General features: G+C 52.9%; 1 pseudogene; it reads right to left on the bottom strand.

The window, feature by feature from the left end:
* Positions 1–5,232: 5,232 nt before the first annotated feature.
* LOC120395039 overlaps positions 5,233–18,025 on the bottom strand; it is a 28,240-nt pseudogene continuing 15,447 nt past the window's right edge.

Raw genomic sequence — 18,025 nt, 5'->3', positions numbered from 1 at the left:
GTGTGGAGAGAGGGGAACACCGGGCTCCAGCCAGCCGGGAGCTGCTGGGGTGCCTCTTCCCAGCCTGGAACTGGCTGCTCCCCACCCCAATCTCTGTCGCTCTCCTTGCTCCCCCTCCTATCCCTCCCCCCAAATCACAGGAAGGGGTCTCTGGCCTGAGCTCTGCTGAAGGTCTCGCTGGATGGACTGTGTGACCCCTTCTGGCCTCAGCCGTCTATGAAATGTATTTTATTTATTTTAGCCACCTGGGGGAAAGAAAGTCTCTGTCCACATCAAAGGGTCGGCTTTTTACACAAACATAAGGTTGCTCTTGTTAAAAGCTAGGATCTGTACCCCCCAAATCTCCAGCTTTAAACACCAAACATGCAGAGATTTGTTTTCATTGAAAAAAATAATCATGAAGGTGGCATGTTTCGCATATGCCAGTAGGTTGCCCGGGGAATGAATCTCTCTGTGTGTGCCCAGCTCAGGCAATGCCAAAGAGAGCTGCCCCCAGTCACACCCACCCAATCCATTGCCAATCAGCCTCCCCTGCCCTGGAGTCTGCCTCCGTGTGTCCCCAGGGCGGGGGCAGCCTGGGCAGCCCCCCAACATCCGCCCAGCCTACAATTGGCACCCTGCCAATGTGCCCCTCCGGCCCTGTGGGGAGACAGCACAACGGTTTCTGTGCTGGGTGCTGGGGCGCAGGCTCGCTGCGGAAGGAGCCGGCTCTGGGGACTAAGGACTGAACAAGGGACTGAGGAGAGGCCCGGTGGGGAGTTGTTCAGTGCGGGCTGCTGGACGCAGGAGGCTCCCTGAACTGCGACAAAAGAGGGGGTCAGAGGGCCCTGTGCTCCGGGCTGATCACGGGGTTTCTATGCTGTGTCCAGACATCTAAGAACCCTGCTGCTTTTGCAGTGCTGGCTGAGAGTCACTGCGGATGCTGAAGCTGGGGGTCAGGGCATTGCGCCGTTTGAGGGTACAGGTCTCTCCCCGGTGTCCAACTCTGGCAGACTCGCTGCAGGGAGCTCACGGTGTGTAGCAGGGGTGCTGAAGGCTCCACGGTTCAGACCAGGAGGTGGTGAAGCCAAGTGGCTGACCCCAGTTAGAGCCGTGTGAGAGCACCAGGCCTGTGGATCTGTGACACCCCAGGCGCCAGCTTCCTCCGGGCCCCAGGGGTGCTCAACCTCCTGCTCCGCCCCAGGCCCTGCCCCCACCCAACCCCTTCCCCACAAGTCCCTGCCCTGCCCCATGCCCACCCCCACCCCAGCCCTTCTCCCACCCCATCCGACCTCTTCCCCACCTCTTCCCACTCCTGCCCCACCCCTGCCGCGCACCCGCCCCAGCCCTTCTCCCAAGCCCCCACCCTGCCTCTTCCTGCCCAGTTCTGCCCCCTTCCCCGAGCGTGCCCCATCCCCACTCCTCCCCCTCCCACCTAGTGCCTCCTGCATGCCGCGGAACAGCTGATGGCCGAGGGCGAGAGGCGCTGGGAGGGAGGGGGAGGAGTTGATCCGTGGGGCCACCAGCAGACAGGAGGTGCTGGGGGGAAGGGAGGGAGCTGGCTGCCGGTGGGCGCTAAGCACCTGCTCATTTTCTTCCATGGAGCACCCACGGAGTCGGTGCCTATGCGTGACACCTTTGTTTTGACGAGGCTGTTTGATGTCACTGGTTTCAGACACAGGGCCCAGTCCCTGAAGGGAAGAATGGCAGGGCATGAGGGATAAACGGGAATCGTGAGTAGGAGCAGAGAGGTTATTGTACCTCTGCATTTGGCCTTGGGGTAACCCTTGCTGGAATCCCGTGTGACGGACTCAAGGAGCTCAATGTATTTAGTTTAACAAAGAACAAGTTAAGGGGAGACTTAATCCATAGGGAACAGAAATTTCATAACAGGGGCTCTTCAGTCTAGCAGAGAAAGTTCTAACAAGAGCCAGTGGCTGGAAGTTGAAGCCAGACCAATTCCAACTGGAAATAACTGGAGTGTTGCAGGGCTGGTTTTGTTCAACATCTTCATTAATGATGTGGATGATGGGATGGATTCCACCCGCAGCAAGTTCATGGATGACACTAAGCTGTGGGGAGAGGTAGATACGCTGGAGGGTAGGGATAGGGTCCAGAGTGACCTAGGCAAATTATTGGGCCAAAAGAAATCTGATGAGGTTCAACAAGGACAAGTGCAGAGTCCTGCCCTTAGGACGGAAGAATCCCATGCACCACTACAGGCTGGGGACCGACTGGCAAAGCATCCGTTCTGCCGAAAAGGACCTGGGGATTACAGTGGATGAGAAGCTGGATATGAGTCAGCAGTGTGCCCTCGTTTCCAAGAAGGCTAACAGCATATTAGGCTGTATTAGTCGGAGCAGATCGAGGGAAGTGATTATTCCCCTCCATTCAGCACTGGTGAAGACACATCTGGAGCACTGTGTCCAGTTTTGGGCCCCCGACTACAAGAAGGATGTGGACAAATTGGAGATAGTCCAGCGGAGAGCAACGAAAATGATCAGGGGGCTGGAGGACATGATTTATGAGGAGAGACTGAGGGAACTGGGATTATTTAGTCTGCAGAAGAGAAGAATGAGGGGGGATTTGATAGCTGCTTTCAACTACCTGAAAGGGGGTTCCAAAGAGGATGGATCTAGACTATTCTCAGTGGTGGCAGATGACAGAACAAGTAATGGTCTCAGATTGCAGTAAGGGAGGTCTAGGTTGGCTATTAGGAAAAACTTTTTCACTAGGAGGGTGGTGAAGCACTGGAATGGGTTCCTAGGAGGTGGTGGAATCTCCATCCTTAGAGGTTTTTAAGGCCTGGCTTGACAAAGCCCTGGCTGGATGATTTAGTTGTGGTTGGTCCTGCTTTGAGCAGAGGGTTGGACTAGATACCTCCTGAGGTTCCAACCCTAATCTTCTATGATTCTATGATCGTGTGTAACATTCTTAACAGGGAGGGTAAATAACTTTTGGAACAATTTACTAAGGGCCACAGTGAATTCTCTATCACTGGCGATTTGTAACTCAAGACTGGGTGCTCTTTTCTCAAAGATCCACTGCTCTGCTTCAAACCAGGATGAATTCAAGGCAGTCCTATGGCCCGTGTTAGGTCAGGCTAGATCAGGGGTTCTCGCAGCAAATGTTTTGGTGGCCTCAGAGTGCAGCCACCAACTCTTGCTGGTGGCTGCTCTGACAGTTTTTCCTAATATACTTAATTAACTTTAGGAAAATCAAATCAATATGCGCATTCCCATGTCCAAATCACTGTAATTTATTTACATTTTTTGCAGACTCAGTAATAAAAATAATGTACAGTTGTCTCTATTCTTTACTGGACCTAAACAGAACAGAATCACAAATAATGTGCTTTCCAAGTTTTGCTTGTTGGGTAGATATTTTTTTCAGACTTGCTAGCTCATAAGTCTGCTACTGTGAAATCTGATAGCTGTATATGCGTTAATATCACTTTTCACAGCAGACTTACTCAGCCCCGGCAAGCTGGGGGACAAATTAAGCCCTAGATGGGGAAGTGGAGGGGGAGCAGGGAGGTGGAGGGCTGAAGCAAGCAGCGGTGGGCGGGGCAATGGTGTGGGGGGGTGCCTGTGGCTGGAGCCTGGGGTCTGGCTGCGCAGCTGGGAGCTGGAGTGGTGTCAGGGGCATAGTGCGGGGTAAGCCCAGGGCCAGAACTCTTTAGAACGTGGGATTTTCTCCTAACACCACAACCAAGTCACCTCTCGATCTTTCTTTCAATAAGCCGACCAGACTGATCGCTAGCTGCCATCACTTCCTGCTAGGGCTTGCAGCTCCTAAGAACTGACCTCACACAGCTCGGGGTCCGTACCAACCTCTCATTCTCTCTAGCCACAGCGCTTGGCCTCCTCACCTCATGTGACAGGGAGTTCCACAGGGTAAATCTGCTGGGGGAGGGAATTTATTTTGTCCTTTTCAATCAGGGTGAAGGGACTTACTCCCACACCGGCCCTGAGCGGGTTGACTTAGGCCAGGCAGACCCAATTAAGCGGCAAACGGGAGAGATTTAGGCTATGAGGCGGCTGCTAATTGGATGCAAGTTCATTTGTGAGGGACCAGGGCAGGGGTTTACATCAAGCCAAGAGACTGGTACCAGGGAGAGGGCTGCAGGGTGAGGAAAGGAAGGGCAGGAATCCATGAGACCTAGGAGAGAGGGGGCTGACTAGGATGAGGGGAAGCAAGGTAGGGAGTGGTCCAGGGGTGAGAGCAGTGAAGTTAGGAAGATGCAGACCTTGACTGCTTGGTAAAGGGCCCTGGGGTGGAATCCAGAGAAGAGGATTCCCCTGCCGGGGGTACTGCAAGGAGAGGCCAGCTATCAGGCTGTCTGGGTCAAGGCAGGAGGGACAGGATCAGGGCAGAGGGTGTGAGAACAGTTGAGTGTGGTTTCTCTGGAGAGATTTGGAATGTATCCCACCCTGGCAGAGGAACCCGCTTAGTGAGCTGGCCGGAGGAGCAAGTCATGAAGAGGTAGCAGCCAGCGAGAGAGGGGCCACGGACTGAGAGTGCCAGAGAGTAACAGGATGCAACCACTGGAAGGGGTGTCAGCCAGGCAGAGGTAATCCCCAGAGTGGCCAGGAGGAGGCGCTGTCGAGCGGCGAGCAGAACGCCCCATGACAATAAATTGTGCAAGTGATTTCATCCCCTCACGAGGCCTGAAAGCCTGGCCCCGAACCACACCCCAACTCCCTTTCCTGCCCACAAACGCACCCGCTGTATTTGGGGACGGTTTGAAATGCCCCGAGACCTCAGGCAAGGCAGGCGAATGACTCCGAGAGCTTGGCTTTATTAGATGTTACCCAGCAGCACCTCGAGGCCCTGACTGAGACGGGGACCCTGGTGCCGCACGGAGCCCAGCTGAGATCAAGGCGCCTCATGACTCTGGGAGTGCCACCTTCACAGTGAGAGTCAAGCCGTGCACCAAACGGCTCCCAGTAGAAATAGAAAATGGCAGGATAGTTATCCCCACGTTACAAGTGGGGAAACTGAGGTGGAGAGAGACTCAGCCCTTCTCACTCTAATGCACTAGATCCCACCCCTTCCCGCTGCTGGGAGAGAACCCAGGAGTCCTGGCTCCTGCCCCCTTGCTCTAACCCCAATCCCTTCCCGCTGCTGGGATAGAACCCAGGAGTCCTGGCTCCCGTCCCTGCTGCTGTAACCCACTAGACCCGACTCCCCTTCCACCACTGGGGATAGAACCCAGGCATCCTGGCTCCCGCCCCCCTGCTCTAACTCACTAGACACCACTCCCCTGCCACTGCTGGGAGAGAACCCAGGAGTCCTGGCTCCCATCCCCCGTCCTGTAACCCACTAGACCCCACTCCCCTCCCACCACTGGGGATAGAACCCAGGCGTCCTGGTCCTAGCCCCACACGGATACTCTGAAGGGATGTTCCAAGTCCAGATTGTCATGTGGTGTGTAGATCTGGAGCAGTCCATGGGGAGGGGATGTGGGCGGGGCTATTGTTTGGGGGCATCGGGGGGAGGGGAGGCATCGGTCTGGGCCGGCTCGGCCCCATCACCCTCCATCCTCTGCTTGTACTGGCGCTTGAAGAAGCCGAACTGGAAAGAGACAGAGTGGAGAGATGGTGAGAGCCAGCCGGACAGAAGCAGATGGACTCACACCTGGTGGGGGGATGGGATGTGGGAGCCCCCCAAGTAAATACCCTCTCCCCTCCCCCACCAGCTGGGAGGGCCAGAGGCCCCGCCCCCAGGGTGATGGGCAGTGGGGGAGGGGTCCAAGCCCTGCCCCTCTCACCTTGTAGAGGGCTGCGGTGATGAGAGCCAGCAGGATCAGGCCCCCCACGCTGCTGCCCACAATGATGGGCAGGTAGTTATAGACCTCGGAGCGCTCCACCACCGTCTGCACCTGGGGGAGAGGGACTGTGAGATGGGGACCCAGGAGTCCTGGCACCATCACCCACCTCTGCTCTAACACACCAGACCCAGAGCAGGGACAGGACCCAGGAGTCCTGGCTCCCAGCTCTAATCACTAGCCAATGCTCTCTCTATCCCGGGCGCAGTCACTCTGGTACCTGGCGCTGGACGAATCCCTCCTTCTGGGTGTATTTCTCCTCCTCGTATTCAATCCGGGCCTCACTCACCAGACTCACTTTCTGCTGCTGAGTCTGGAACAGAGAAGTATCAGAGGGGTAGTCGTGTTAGTCTGGATCTGTAAAAAGTGACAAAGAGTCCTGTGGCACCTTATAGATTAACAGACATATTGGAGCATAAGCTTTTGTGGGTGAATACCTGTGGGATTGTTGTGCATGAGAGTGTGAGAAACTGACATGCAAGTTTCTAGGATGAGGCTAGTTCTTATCTGCTGGTAGGCAGTAACGGGATAATAAATTAGAAGGTTAGACAGAATGGCAATTACCCAATGAAGTTACAGTTGTGCCTGTGTGTACCTTATTAACCAATTAGCAACTGCTTGATTGCTTGAGCTTAATTGTATATAAGAGCATGCTGGAGAGAAATAAAGGACTTTGCTGCCAATCACACTGATTGTTGAGTTTTGTTCATGTACGCCTGCGATGCAACAAATGGTGACCCCGACGTGATTCGTATCGAATGAAAGTGTCGGTGGCCTGACCCAGGCGGAGAAGCCCTGAGCCCAGAGGTGAACGGCCAGGAGCCTGAGCCCAGAGGCGGGCAGTGCTTATCCGACGTGATTCGTATCGAGTGATGATAGTGTCAGGAGCCTGAGCCCAGAGGCGAACGGCCAGGAGCCTGAGCCCAGAGGCGGGCAGCTGGGAGCCGCGGCGGGGAGTGCTGGAGAAGCCCCCGGGCGTCCGAAAAGAGAGGCGCACCTGAGCCCTGAGGAGAGCGGCTATAAGCCGCGGAGGAGAGGGGCGGCTATAAGTCGCGGAGGAAAGCGGCGGCTATAAGCCGCGGAGGAGAAGGGCGGCTATAAGCCGCGGTGGAGAAGGGCAGAGCAGCTAACGTGAGTACCGCTGTATCAGCTGAAGAAAAGATAACACAGAAGCCTTTATTGCACATTATGAAGCGGCAGGGAGAAAGGCTCCCCTTTGATATGTTATCCCGCCTGCTGCGGTGGGGACAGAGAAGGGAACCTTTTGTTAAGCCGAGTACAATTTTTAATAAAACTGTGTGGGAGCGGCTAGGCTCCAAGCTTTGGAAGTCGGTGGCTCAGGGCGATAAGGAAGCCTTTTCCCTGAGTCCAGTATGGAATAAGACAAAGAAGATAGTAAAAACTCTCGTGGCCGAGTCAGGAGTCCAGGCGGCCCTTTTTAAGCTTTTCCGCCCAACGCCCGAAATGCCTTCTGTGTTGTCGGTTGGAGCCAGGGAGTTTTTCGGTGGCAAGGACACGGTGATACCTTTGGCTTCCGACCTGGATAATGGTGCCCCTGTTATGGTTCCACTACCCTCCAATACGCCCGAGCCTATGAAAACAGCTTTGCCGTATGCACCCTCCCAAGCCATGCCGTGTCCACGGGACCTGGGGTGTCACGAATGCGGGAAATAAAGGAGGCTCGGGTGAGACACGTGCCATCACAGGTCTATCCCAATTTGATTACGCCTATTCAGTTTACCCAGTTTAATGCCCTTTATAAGAAAATGGAGCGCCGGGGTCAACAGCTGCAGGCCATTAATAATAAGTTAGATCAAATGCAAGGTCTTCCAGGATCATCGTGGAAAGAGGGGGAGCTGGAGAGGCTCCGGACCGCCCTTCGGGCACTCGATGAGGACGGGAAAACTTTGGAGTGCATGGCGCAGGCAGAGGCTCATGCCCGTGGCCCCGGAGGTCGTTCGGACCTACAAGCAAGTAAGTTGTTTTGGCAGCAGCCCGGAGAAGGCGTCCTACGCTGGCTGGTCTGAGCCGGGGACAGTGCCGGGAAAACCGTTATGCTTCTCCGGTATGAGCAGCAACAGCTGGGTGTTCTGACACAGGCTGCACAGATTAAAAGAAGCCAAGCAGGGAAGGAGAGAGAACAAAATGATTTAACCGAAGAAAAGCTCATTTTTTTCTCGCCCCAGTCAAGGACGCACATTGCTAACAGCTAAGACTTGGCGAACAGCCCAGACTAAAGAGAGCTTGACTGGGCCCAAAAAAGCTAATGAGAGCTGCAAAATTCTGCCAGGCACTAATGGAATGTGTTAGCTGTCTCCTTTCACAGGTATGGAAGAGCTGCTCAAAGATCTTAGCAGCCCTGGAACCAGGAGTCTTGGAACCAGGAGACTGACTGCTTGGACCCATGATTTTTATTGCAAAAAGACCCCTTTATATTAGGAGGATTCTACTATTGATGATTGGCCTATTTTTTTTTTATTATTAATTTTATTTGGCTTTATTGTGCTTCTAAACAGCAGGAAAAAAGGACAAAGTGATGTGCTGGCTAACCTCTCCCTTGTCCGCTGCAGGGTAGCCCCCATTGTGTTATTGGATTTTTTTTGTTGTTTTTTGAAAGAAGCAAAATTACTACAGGATGATGTTCTGGTAAATTTCCCCCGTAGAAGCTGAACCACGACGGTGGTGGAAAAGAAGAAAAAACATTCACGTTGTTGATATTGTCAAAGTCCAGAAATTCCTGACTAAAAAGACATTGAGAACTGACCCTGGTGAAGAAACAAAGAATTGTATGCTGGCAGGAAGAAATTTGGGACTCCTGCTGAGCAATGTGATATTAATTGGATTTTGGGTTTTATTTTACAGGCTGCGTCCTGTGTTTTGGATACATTTTTTTTTTAGCATGTATTGCCCCCCCCTATTTTGGTAGCCCTCCCTAATTGGATTGTAAATGATATGCCCTTATTTTGTTTTATTGTTGAAGCTCCGCTAAGCCCAGTATAGGTTGGAGTTGGTGAGTTACATGTTGTTTTTCATTAGTTTCATGACCCAGAAGCTATTGGCAGAAATGGTATGGGCTATTACTGAGGCTGCGGAAGCGTTGCCGTGGGAGCTAGTATGTTTGACATTTTGAATGACCAGCTGATGGCCATTCGGAGTGATTTTGAGCACCAGGATAGCCCACTGCCCTTACAGATACATTAGGAGTACCATCTGATCTGGGGCTGTAAAGATATACCTGGACACTATCTGGGTGGAAGTGTGATTATTTGCAGTGCTCCTCCCCAGCATGTGGACCGGTTGGGTTGGGGGGTGAGGGCTCTTACATACCGAACCCTGCCGGGTTCATGGGGAGGATGATTGTGGAATTAATTACCCCAGCTTTCTAGAGTTTCATTGTTTGTTGTTTTTCAAGTTTGAGAAAACTCAGCCAAAGGGTTTGTTGAGTATTCTCAAGGGGGGAGTTGTGGGTTATTTAGGAATAAATTTAGGTAACATGGGAGAATGGCTTTGAATTTATGTGACCCGAAGTACCTTTATGTAAAGTGCTTTTGTTAGCCTTATTAGATTTTTGTTAATTTTGTGTTATGTGCTGATTATTGGCCGTTGTAGATTGCTTGATATTAGATGTAGCCCCCATGGTGGGAAAGTACAGATAATTGCTTGCTGTAGAGACTAGAAGGGTGGGGGCTAGTTAAGAAGTACACCCTCCTAGCTAAATTGATAGTGGAATAAGTTGGTGTTCATGTAAGGAACGGTTTAGCAAGAGGAAAGAGGGATTGGGCCCAGGTGGGTAGGCAACAGACAGAGAATCTGAAGAGGAAAAAAGGATCGGGCCCAGGCGGCCAGGCTACAGACAAAAGCTTGGGAATTTCAAATATTCAGGGGGATACTTGGAATGGTGATTTAAGTTGAGAAAGGTTGTTGTTGGAGTACAAGCGAGTAATTTAAGGCAGAGTAAAAGTTAATTTTGTGGTTGCTAAAGGGAATAATAGCTGAATTTTGTAAAAATGCTAAGAGAAAGGTTTTTGGTGTTTTGAAATGTTTGTAAATAATTTTAGGCAAAGAAATTAGTTTGCAATTGTTTGGCCATAAATAATTTTGTTGCATTAGCTGAAGAATGTATATAGTGCTATGTAATTGAGATTGTATTAGGTTTTATGGGCATATAAGTGGTGATGTTTTTGTTCTTTAGTGTTTAAAAGCAGAAGTTAATAGTAAGAAATTTTAAGCTGTGATTAGCTTTGGATTTTAGAGGTAAGCTAGGAAGCAATTGTATTATTGTAAATGATTTAATTGATGATGTAATTTCCTTTTTTTTTTGCCTGATAGTAATGAGGGTATTTGTATATTGTATGTAATGATTGCTTGCCCAGTAGGGGTAGTTTTGTTTTTGTTTTTTAGATATTAAAGAAAATTGGTGTTAGCTGCATAGCATTTAATGTACCATGCATTTATTTATAGAGTTTACATTTATGTTTTATGTTTTATGTTTGTTTGTGATATGTGTTTTCTGGCCAGAATTGTTGTGGTGTTGTTGAGATGTTTATGTGGTTTATGTTGTGTTTTCTGCTGTGAACCCCCCCCCCCCCTCAGTGTCAGTTTGATCACCTGACACATGAGGATGGATTAATAATAGAAATTTTGTCACAATTTGGTGTGCAATAGAGAATGGGGGAACCCTGCAGAATTTATATTATTTATTTGTTTTACCCTTGTTGTTTTATGTTTGTTTTGTTTGGTGTTGTTGGTGTTATATGTTGAGAATTGCATGGTTACAGGTGAGCCCTACAGCATAAGATAGATTATTTGTTTTGGTTTTGTTTTGCATGCCTTTTGCTATAAAGTTTGGTGTAGTTTATTGGATGTTTTTAATTTTTTTTTGTGTTTAAGAATAGGGGGGAGATGTCCGGTTGCATCTTCCCTATGCTGCCTTGGTGGAAAATTACAGCAGCGTGGTTACAAGAACAGAGGGATGAGATAAAGTTGTTATGCCAGAGCGAGGCAAATGCCAGGCGGCCTAGCTGAGATTGTTTTCAAGGTCCCAGGTGGATTCCGGCGAAGTGGGCCCGGCCTTGGCTGATTTTGGCGCAGAGTGCCATAAATACTACGGCCTTTTGCTTGCCCCATGTTGCTGCAGTGGAAGCCCTTATTGGAAACCTGCTTTGTGGGTGTTTTCACATTGGCAGAACCCTCCTGGCCCCTTGGGCCACTTGCGTTACCTGGAGGAGGGATGTATAGGTAAAAGTAGGGCACTGCAGAAGATATTGTTACGGTTTAGTTAGGCAGCTGGTGTTTAGATTTGCTTTTAGTTTTGCTGTGTAATAAATTGTAGTAATGTTATGCTATGAGCTGGGAATGTTTTGCTGTGCCTTCCCTTTTTATTATGAGAAAAGGGGGGAGGTGTGGGATTGTTGTGCATGAGAGTGTGAGAAACTGACATGCAAGTTTCTAGGATGAGGCTAGTTCTTATCTGCTGGTAGGCAGTAACGGGATAATAAATTAGAAGGTTAGACAGAATGGCAATTACCCAATGAAGTTACAGTTGTGCCTGTGTGTACCTTATTAACCAATTAGCAACTGCTTGATTGCTTGAGCTTAATTGTATATAAGAGCATGCTGGAGAGAAATAAAGGACTTTGCTGCCAATCACACTGATTGTTGAGCTTTGTTCATGTACGCCTGCGATGCAACAAATACCCACTTGTGTCCATTCACCCTTTTACGTAGGGACTGTCCAGTTCGGCCGATGTACATAATGGAGGGGCGTTGCTGGAACATGATGGTGTACCCAGAAGCCTCCTGCTGCAAGACAAGCCCAGGAAAGAAACCAACAGGACTCCACTGGCCACCACCTACAGTCCTCAGCTTAAACCTCTCCAACGCATCATCAGTGATCTACAACCCATCCTGGACAACGACCCCTCGCTTTCACAGGCCTTGGGTGGCAGGCCAGTCCTCGCCCACAGACAACCCGCCAATCTTAAGCATATTATCACCAGCAACCACACACTGCACCATAGTAACTCTAACTCAGGAACCAATCCATGCAACAAACCTTGATGCCAACTCTGCCCACATATTTACACCCGTGACACCATCACAGGACCTAACCAGATCAGCCACACCATCACCAGTTCATTCACCTGCATGTCCACCAATTTAATATATGCCATCATATGCCAGCAATGCCCCTCTGCTATGTACATCGGCCAAACTGGACAGTCCCTACGTAAAAGGATAAATGGACACAAGTCAGATATTCGGAATGGCAATATACAAAAACCTGTAGGAGAACACTTCAGCCTCCCTGGACACACAATAGCAGATCTAAAGGTAACCATCCTACAGCAAAAAAAACTTCAGGACAAGACTTCAAAGAGAAACTGCTGAGCTTCAATTCATCTGCAAATTTGACACCATCAGCTCAGGATTAAACAAAGACGGTGACTGGCTAGCCAACCACAATAGCAGTTTCTCCTCCCTTGGTGTTCAACCCTCAACCGCTAGAAGAGGGCCCCATCCTCCCTGATTGAACTAACCTCATTATCTCCAACCTGATTCTTGCTTGCATATATATACCTGCCCCTTGAAATTTCCACTACATGCATCCGATGAAGTGGGTATTCACCCACGAAAGCTCATGCTCCAATACGTCTGTTAGTCTATAAGGGGCCAGAAGACTCTTTGTCGCTTAGAAGAGAGAAATTTACCATCCCTGACCAGAAATGACACAAACCAGCCCAGAGCGTTAGCCCAGAGGACCCAGAGCAATTTACAGGCTGTTCACACTGGGGCAATCCCTTGCCCAGCACTGAGATGCAGCCACCTCTGGGGAGGGGAAGAGAAGTTGTTCACATGGCGTGCAAGGGGAATCCCTCATCTGGTGCCAGGAGGCAGTGGCAGCTCTCATACCTGGGAGACCCATTGGAAGCTGACGTTCCCTTTGATCATGAACTCCAGTGGCTGCTGCATTTCCAGGGAGGCGATTCTGCACCGGATCTTCTTACAGGTGGCCACAGAGCAGTCCTGGGGGGTGGAAGGATATCGCCGGGTGAGGCAGGGGGTGTGCAGGGACCCAGCATGACCATGAGGGTCTGGGTCTGTTTATAGCAGGGGTCCCTCACCCAGCCCAGCTCCCCACTCGCTGTCTGTGTTAGTTGTGAGGGGAAGGGGCTGCTGGGATCCACACCAGCCTGTACTCACCAGCAGGGGGCGATCGCTCATCTGCTTCACAAAGTCCTTTGAACCGGGCGTTTCAGCCAAACTGACGCACTGAGCCAGCTGGGGCTGGGGAGGGAGAGAGACATGATGTTAATGGGGTCGGGAAGGGGACACGGGGCCTTTCCCCTCTAGGGGGCACCAGCTCTAATCCGGCCCTAGGACAGGAGACTGGCTGGTTTAGGGGGTGGGGACATGGTGTGTTTCTCCTGTAAGCAGCCTGTCCCAGCAGGGGGCGCTGTAGGGCAGAGAAGGCGTCACTGGGCCCATCTCACACACACACAAGGGCAGGGAGAGGCAGGTACCTTGGAGGACGACCTCAGAGGCGTCCCACACCTGGACCCGCTCAGCTCCACGGGAACTGGGCGTGACCGAGATGGGGACGCCGCTGCCGCAGGTTCTTGACCTGAAAGAACCAGACTCTCCATAGGGCACTGCAGGAAGAGAACCGAGGAGCTCTGATCCCCAGCCCCCGCTCTAACCCTCAGACCCCACTGCCCTGCCAGAGCTGGGGATAGAACCCAGGAGTCCTGGCTCCCTGCCCACCCCCACCCCTCCATGCTTTAATCCACTAGATCCCATTCAACCAGTTTTACTCCCTTCCTCTTGCCCTATTGCCCCTCTCACACTCTGCACCACCAGCCTCACCTCGTACCGATGTGTCACTGGCACACTTGTCCCTGCCTCCTTGGAGGAGAAGTTGACGTACTTGGTCGACTCCTCGAGGCTGGGGGAGGAAAAGGATGGAAAGAAGGAGAGAGGTGGGAGTGTGATAGATGGGGCTGGAGAGTGGGGGTGGGGTGCCATGTCCAGAAGGGGGTGCTGTGCTACAGGGAGGTGCTCAGTAGGGGGCGCTCTCCTGCAATCAGCGCTGGCACCTATGACCCTGTGTGGCGCTACAGGGCGCTGTGCTGCAGGGAACAGGGGTCCCAGTAGGGGGCGCTCTCCCCCCCATCTCCGTACTGACCTACCTGGTGAGGATGATGAAGATGCCGTACTTGACTGGCAGCTCCGCCCGGTGCATCATGCGCTCGGTGATGGGGCCGCCATTGTCACTGGGGGGAGGGGAGGGCAAAGGAGAGAGATGTGAGGAGACGCAGGCAGGTAACTGTGCAGGGAGGCTGCACCACAGGCCTCTGCCTGGCCCTGCTCTGTGCACGGCCCCCTCCCACTGCTCCCCACCCTGCCCCCCGGCCCTGCCCAGCCCCCTCACCTGCTGGCCTTGGCCGTGATCTGCAGCTTGTTCCCCAGGTCGGCCTCAGAGGAGATGTCGAAGGTGGCGATGAAGACGGCCTGGAAAACACAGGGCGGGTGAGAGTCAGGGCCTGGGGAACTGCCAGAGACTGCGGGGGCGGGGTCAGGACACCTCTCAGGATCAGGACGACAAAGGCCCAGTGGTGTCACGCTGGGTCCGAGGGGACGGGCAGGGGGGCAGCCATGACAATGACGCTGGCTCCTTCTCCTTTCCTTGTCTTTTACTGAGCCACGTTCCCCCCCCCCACCCCGAGTCACTTCTTTTTTAGGACCCAAAGGGGGAGGGAACAGCCCCTCCCCTCATTATTTTCTCCCCCAGTGAGGTCTGATTTCCAGCCCCCCCAGGTCTGGCCCTTGGTTTGCAGCCCCGGCAGGGCCTGACCCCAGCCCGGAGTGACCTCAGGGCTCTGTTTGCACTGACTCCCCGGGCTCCCCGGGCGCTTTCCCCAGCACATCTCTTGTCACGGGCTGGGCTGACCCCAGGGAACTGCCCCTCTCTGCCCACAGCTGGGCTCACCCCTGGGGAGTTCACAGGCCAGGGCCCGTCCCTACCTCGGCCCCGCTCCAGAAGATGGGGTGGTTGATGTGGCAGGTGCTGTTCCTCTGAGTCTGCTCCTCGGAGCCCACGGCCGAGCTGCACTTAACGGCCACGGCCCTCCTGTTAGACTGAGCACAGGGGAACAGACAGAGAGAGATGGGCCCACAGGGAACCCCCTGCTGAGACCCCACCTGCCCCTGCAGCACAGCGCCCCCTGCTGAGCCCCCACCTGCCCCCTGCAGCACAGCGCCCCCTCCTGAGCCCTGCCTGCTTTCTGCACCTGCTGGTCTCATATCCTGCCCCACATGTCTGCAGTGCTTGGGGGGACTGGGTGGTACCTGGAGCAGCAGGACCCGGCGGTAGGACAGCGCGGCCGGGTAGAAGAACTGCACCGTGGTGCTGTAGGAATTCTCGCCGTGATTCTGGATGGAGACGGTGGTGTTGAGTTCCGGGGTGACCCCCACCACCAGGGTGCTCAAGCTAAGGGGGAGACAAAGGGGGGAGCTTCCTCAGGGCAGTGCCTTGACAGCTCTGTGAGCTTCCTATAATGGTTCCCACTCAGAAGCCACATGGAAATCTGGCATGATCTGAGGCCTGATGGAGTAAATGGGCCCCACCATGGAGTGTGGAGAAGGAGGCAGCAGGGGTGACTTACCTGAGAAATTGAAGGAAATTTGTAGTTCATCAGTGCAGACTTTGTCACTGCCACAGTCCTTCTCAAACGGGAGCTAGGAGAGATCCGGGAAGGGGGAGGAGAAATCAGGGAGCACGGTGGGTGTGAGGGAATTGGAGCAAAACTCAGTCAACATTGGCACTCACCCTACAATCTTAATTGTCACTCTCACCACCAGTACAGTCTGAACTAACACCGTCACCATGATATACCATCACACTCACAATAACTGCCCCCAACACTGTCCCTGCACCACTGCATTCACAGCCTCAACCACCACCAGACCCAATATTGATTTGACAGTGTCACCAGCAGTGTAGCTGCACCACCCTCTGCCAACACTATGAAGTGCACAACCAACTCTTCCATCACCACAACAGCCAATAAAGTGTTAATCAACACTGTTACCAGCATCATAACCACTACCATCTCAGCCAACACTGTAACCAACACCATTACAATCTCATCAACCACCACTAAAAATGTAGTCTGAAACAACACTATTACCAACAATGCACACACTGCAATCGCAACCGATGATGTCAGCAACACCTCTATAGTTTCAACCACAACCACAATTAGAATCAACACAATCTGAACCAACATTGGCACAATAACTCACCCACTCTACCTAAGACTACACTTCGGCCAACATTACCGTCTAAACCGCAACCACCTACCAGTACAGTCCTAACAGTGTAACTTACAACACAGCCACAACATCCTCAACCAACACTCACCAACACCACTACAATCTCCCCACCACCAGAAATACATTCTGTATCAACATCAGCCTCAACAACACAGCCACTATAACTCTGCCTCACACAGTCACCAAGATCAGTATAGTCTGAACCCAGCAATGTTAACAACAACAAAACCACTATAACCTCACCTCACACTGCCATCACAACCACTACAGTCTAGTTTAAACCAAGGTTTCCAACACAATCACTACAACCTCAGCCAACAACCACACCAAGATCACCACCGTCTGAATCAACAATGTCACCAACAACACAACCTCTAAAACCTCAAACACTCACCCACACCACAATCTCACTCATTAACACCAAGCATTGATACAGTCTGCACAGGCACTGTAACCAAAGGCACACACACTAAAACCTCTGCAGACAGTCACAAACTCCATTGCCTGGCCCTGGAGGCCTTACCGAGCCTACAGACACCAGTGCGGAGTCCTCGCTCAGGATGGGTCTGAGGCGACCGGCAGCAGCGATGGGCTCCCCGTCAGGGTGTAGTTGAGCGCAGGGTGATGGGGGTCAGTGTGTCCTCAGGGCAGAGCTGTGGAGACAGAGAGACACTTAGGGACCCATGAGCAAAGGTGGGATCTATAGAGAGGTTTGTTCTCTGGGTGATTTGGGAGCAAGGGGCAGGGTTGGAGGGCACACACAGCAGGAGGGGAAGGAGCTGGGAACCCCCACACTCACAGGTAACTTTATCTGATGCTTCTCACATTTCTTCTCAATGCCGAGCCGCAGCTCCCTGCTCAGGACGGGGCCGGTGGAGTCAAAGGCGGCTCGGATCTTCGTCCGCCCGGGGTCCAGGGACAGGGTGTACTGGATGGTGCTGGAGATCCCATTGCCTACCACAGAGGAGAAATGAGGGTCAGAGAGACGTGAGAGCAGGATCATTAATGGGATACAGATATGGGGCCTTTCCCCTCCAGGGGGCACCAGCTCCAATCCAGCCCTAGGGCAGAGGGACTGGCTGGCTCAGGAGGTGGAAATGGATTATGGTTTTTTTCCGCTCTAGGGGACACTGTCTCTAATCCAGTTCCAGGAGGGGGCACTGGCTGGCTCAGGGGTGGGGAATGCGACCCGGGGCCTGTCCCCCTAGCGGGCGCTGGTTCCACTCCACCCCCCGGGCCGGGGACTGGCTGGCTCAGGGGGGAGGGGAGCAGGGGGTGGGTTTGGTCTGACCTAGGCTGTCCTTGGTGCTCTTAGTGACGGTGAAGCAGACCTCTGCCCTGCTGGCCTCCGTGTTGAGCTGCTCCTGCTCCTGGCAGTTGAAGGCCGAGGTGGGGATCGTGGGGGGCTGGAAGCTGATGGAGACCCCGACTCTGAGCACCGGCCGGGACCTGCCATGGGGGGAACAGAAACATCACCCAGCTGCTCCCTGCAATGGGGCGAGGCCCCCTCCCTCCCCAAAGCCTCCCACCCAGCCTGGATGTGCTCACAGCACCCCAAGATGATGGGTTATGGACAGGATCGGCGCCAGGGTTTCTGGCGCCCTAGGCAGAATTCGGGGGGTGCCATTTTGTGCGCTCCCCACGGGGCGCGCAGGAGCTTCTGGTTCCACTCCCATAGTGCTGCCGAAGAAGGACCCTCCGCCAAAATGCCGCAGGCAACAGCGGCAGTCATTGAGCTGCTCAATTGCCTGCCGCTGTTTCCCGCGGCACATCGGCAGAAGGTCCTTCTTCGGCGGCGCGACGGGAGCGGAACCGGAAGTTCCTGCGCGCCCCGTGGGGAGCGCACAAAATGCCGCCCCCGGAATCCTGGCGCCCTAGGTG

This window comes from Mauremys reevesii, unplaced genomic scaffold (assembly GCF_016161935.1).
Source record: "Mauremys reevesii isolate NIE-2019 unplaced genomic scaffold, ASM1616193v1 Contig9, whole genome shotgun sequence".
In the NCBI taxonomy this organism is placed as follows: Eukaryota; Metazoa; Chordata; order Testudines; family Geoemydidae; genus Mauremys; species Mauremys reevesii.
This window is presented reverse-complemented; position numbering and strand designations above follow the sequence as displayed.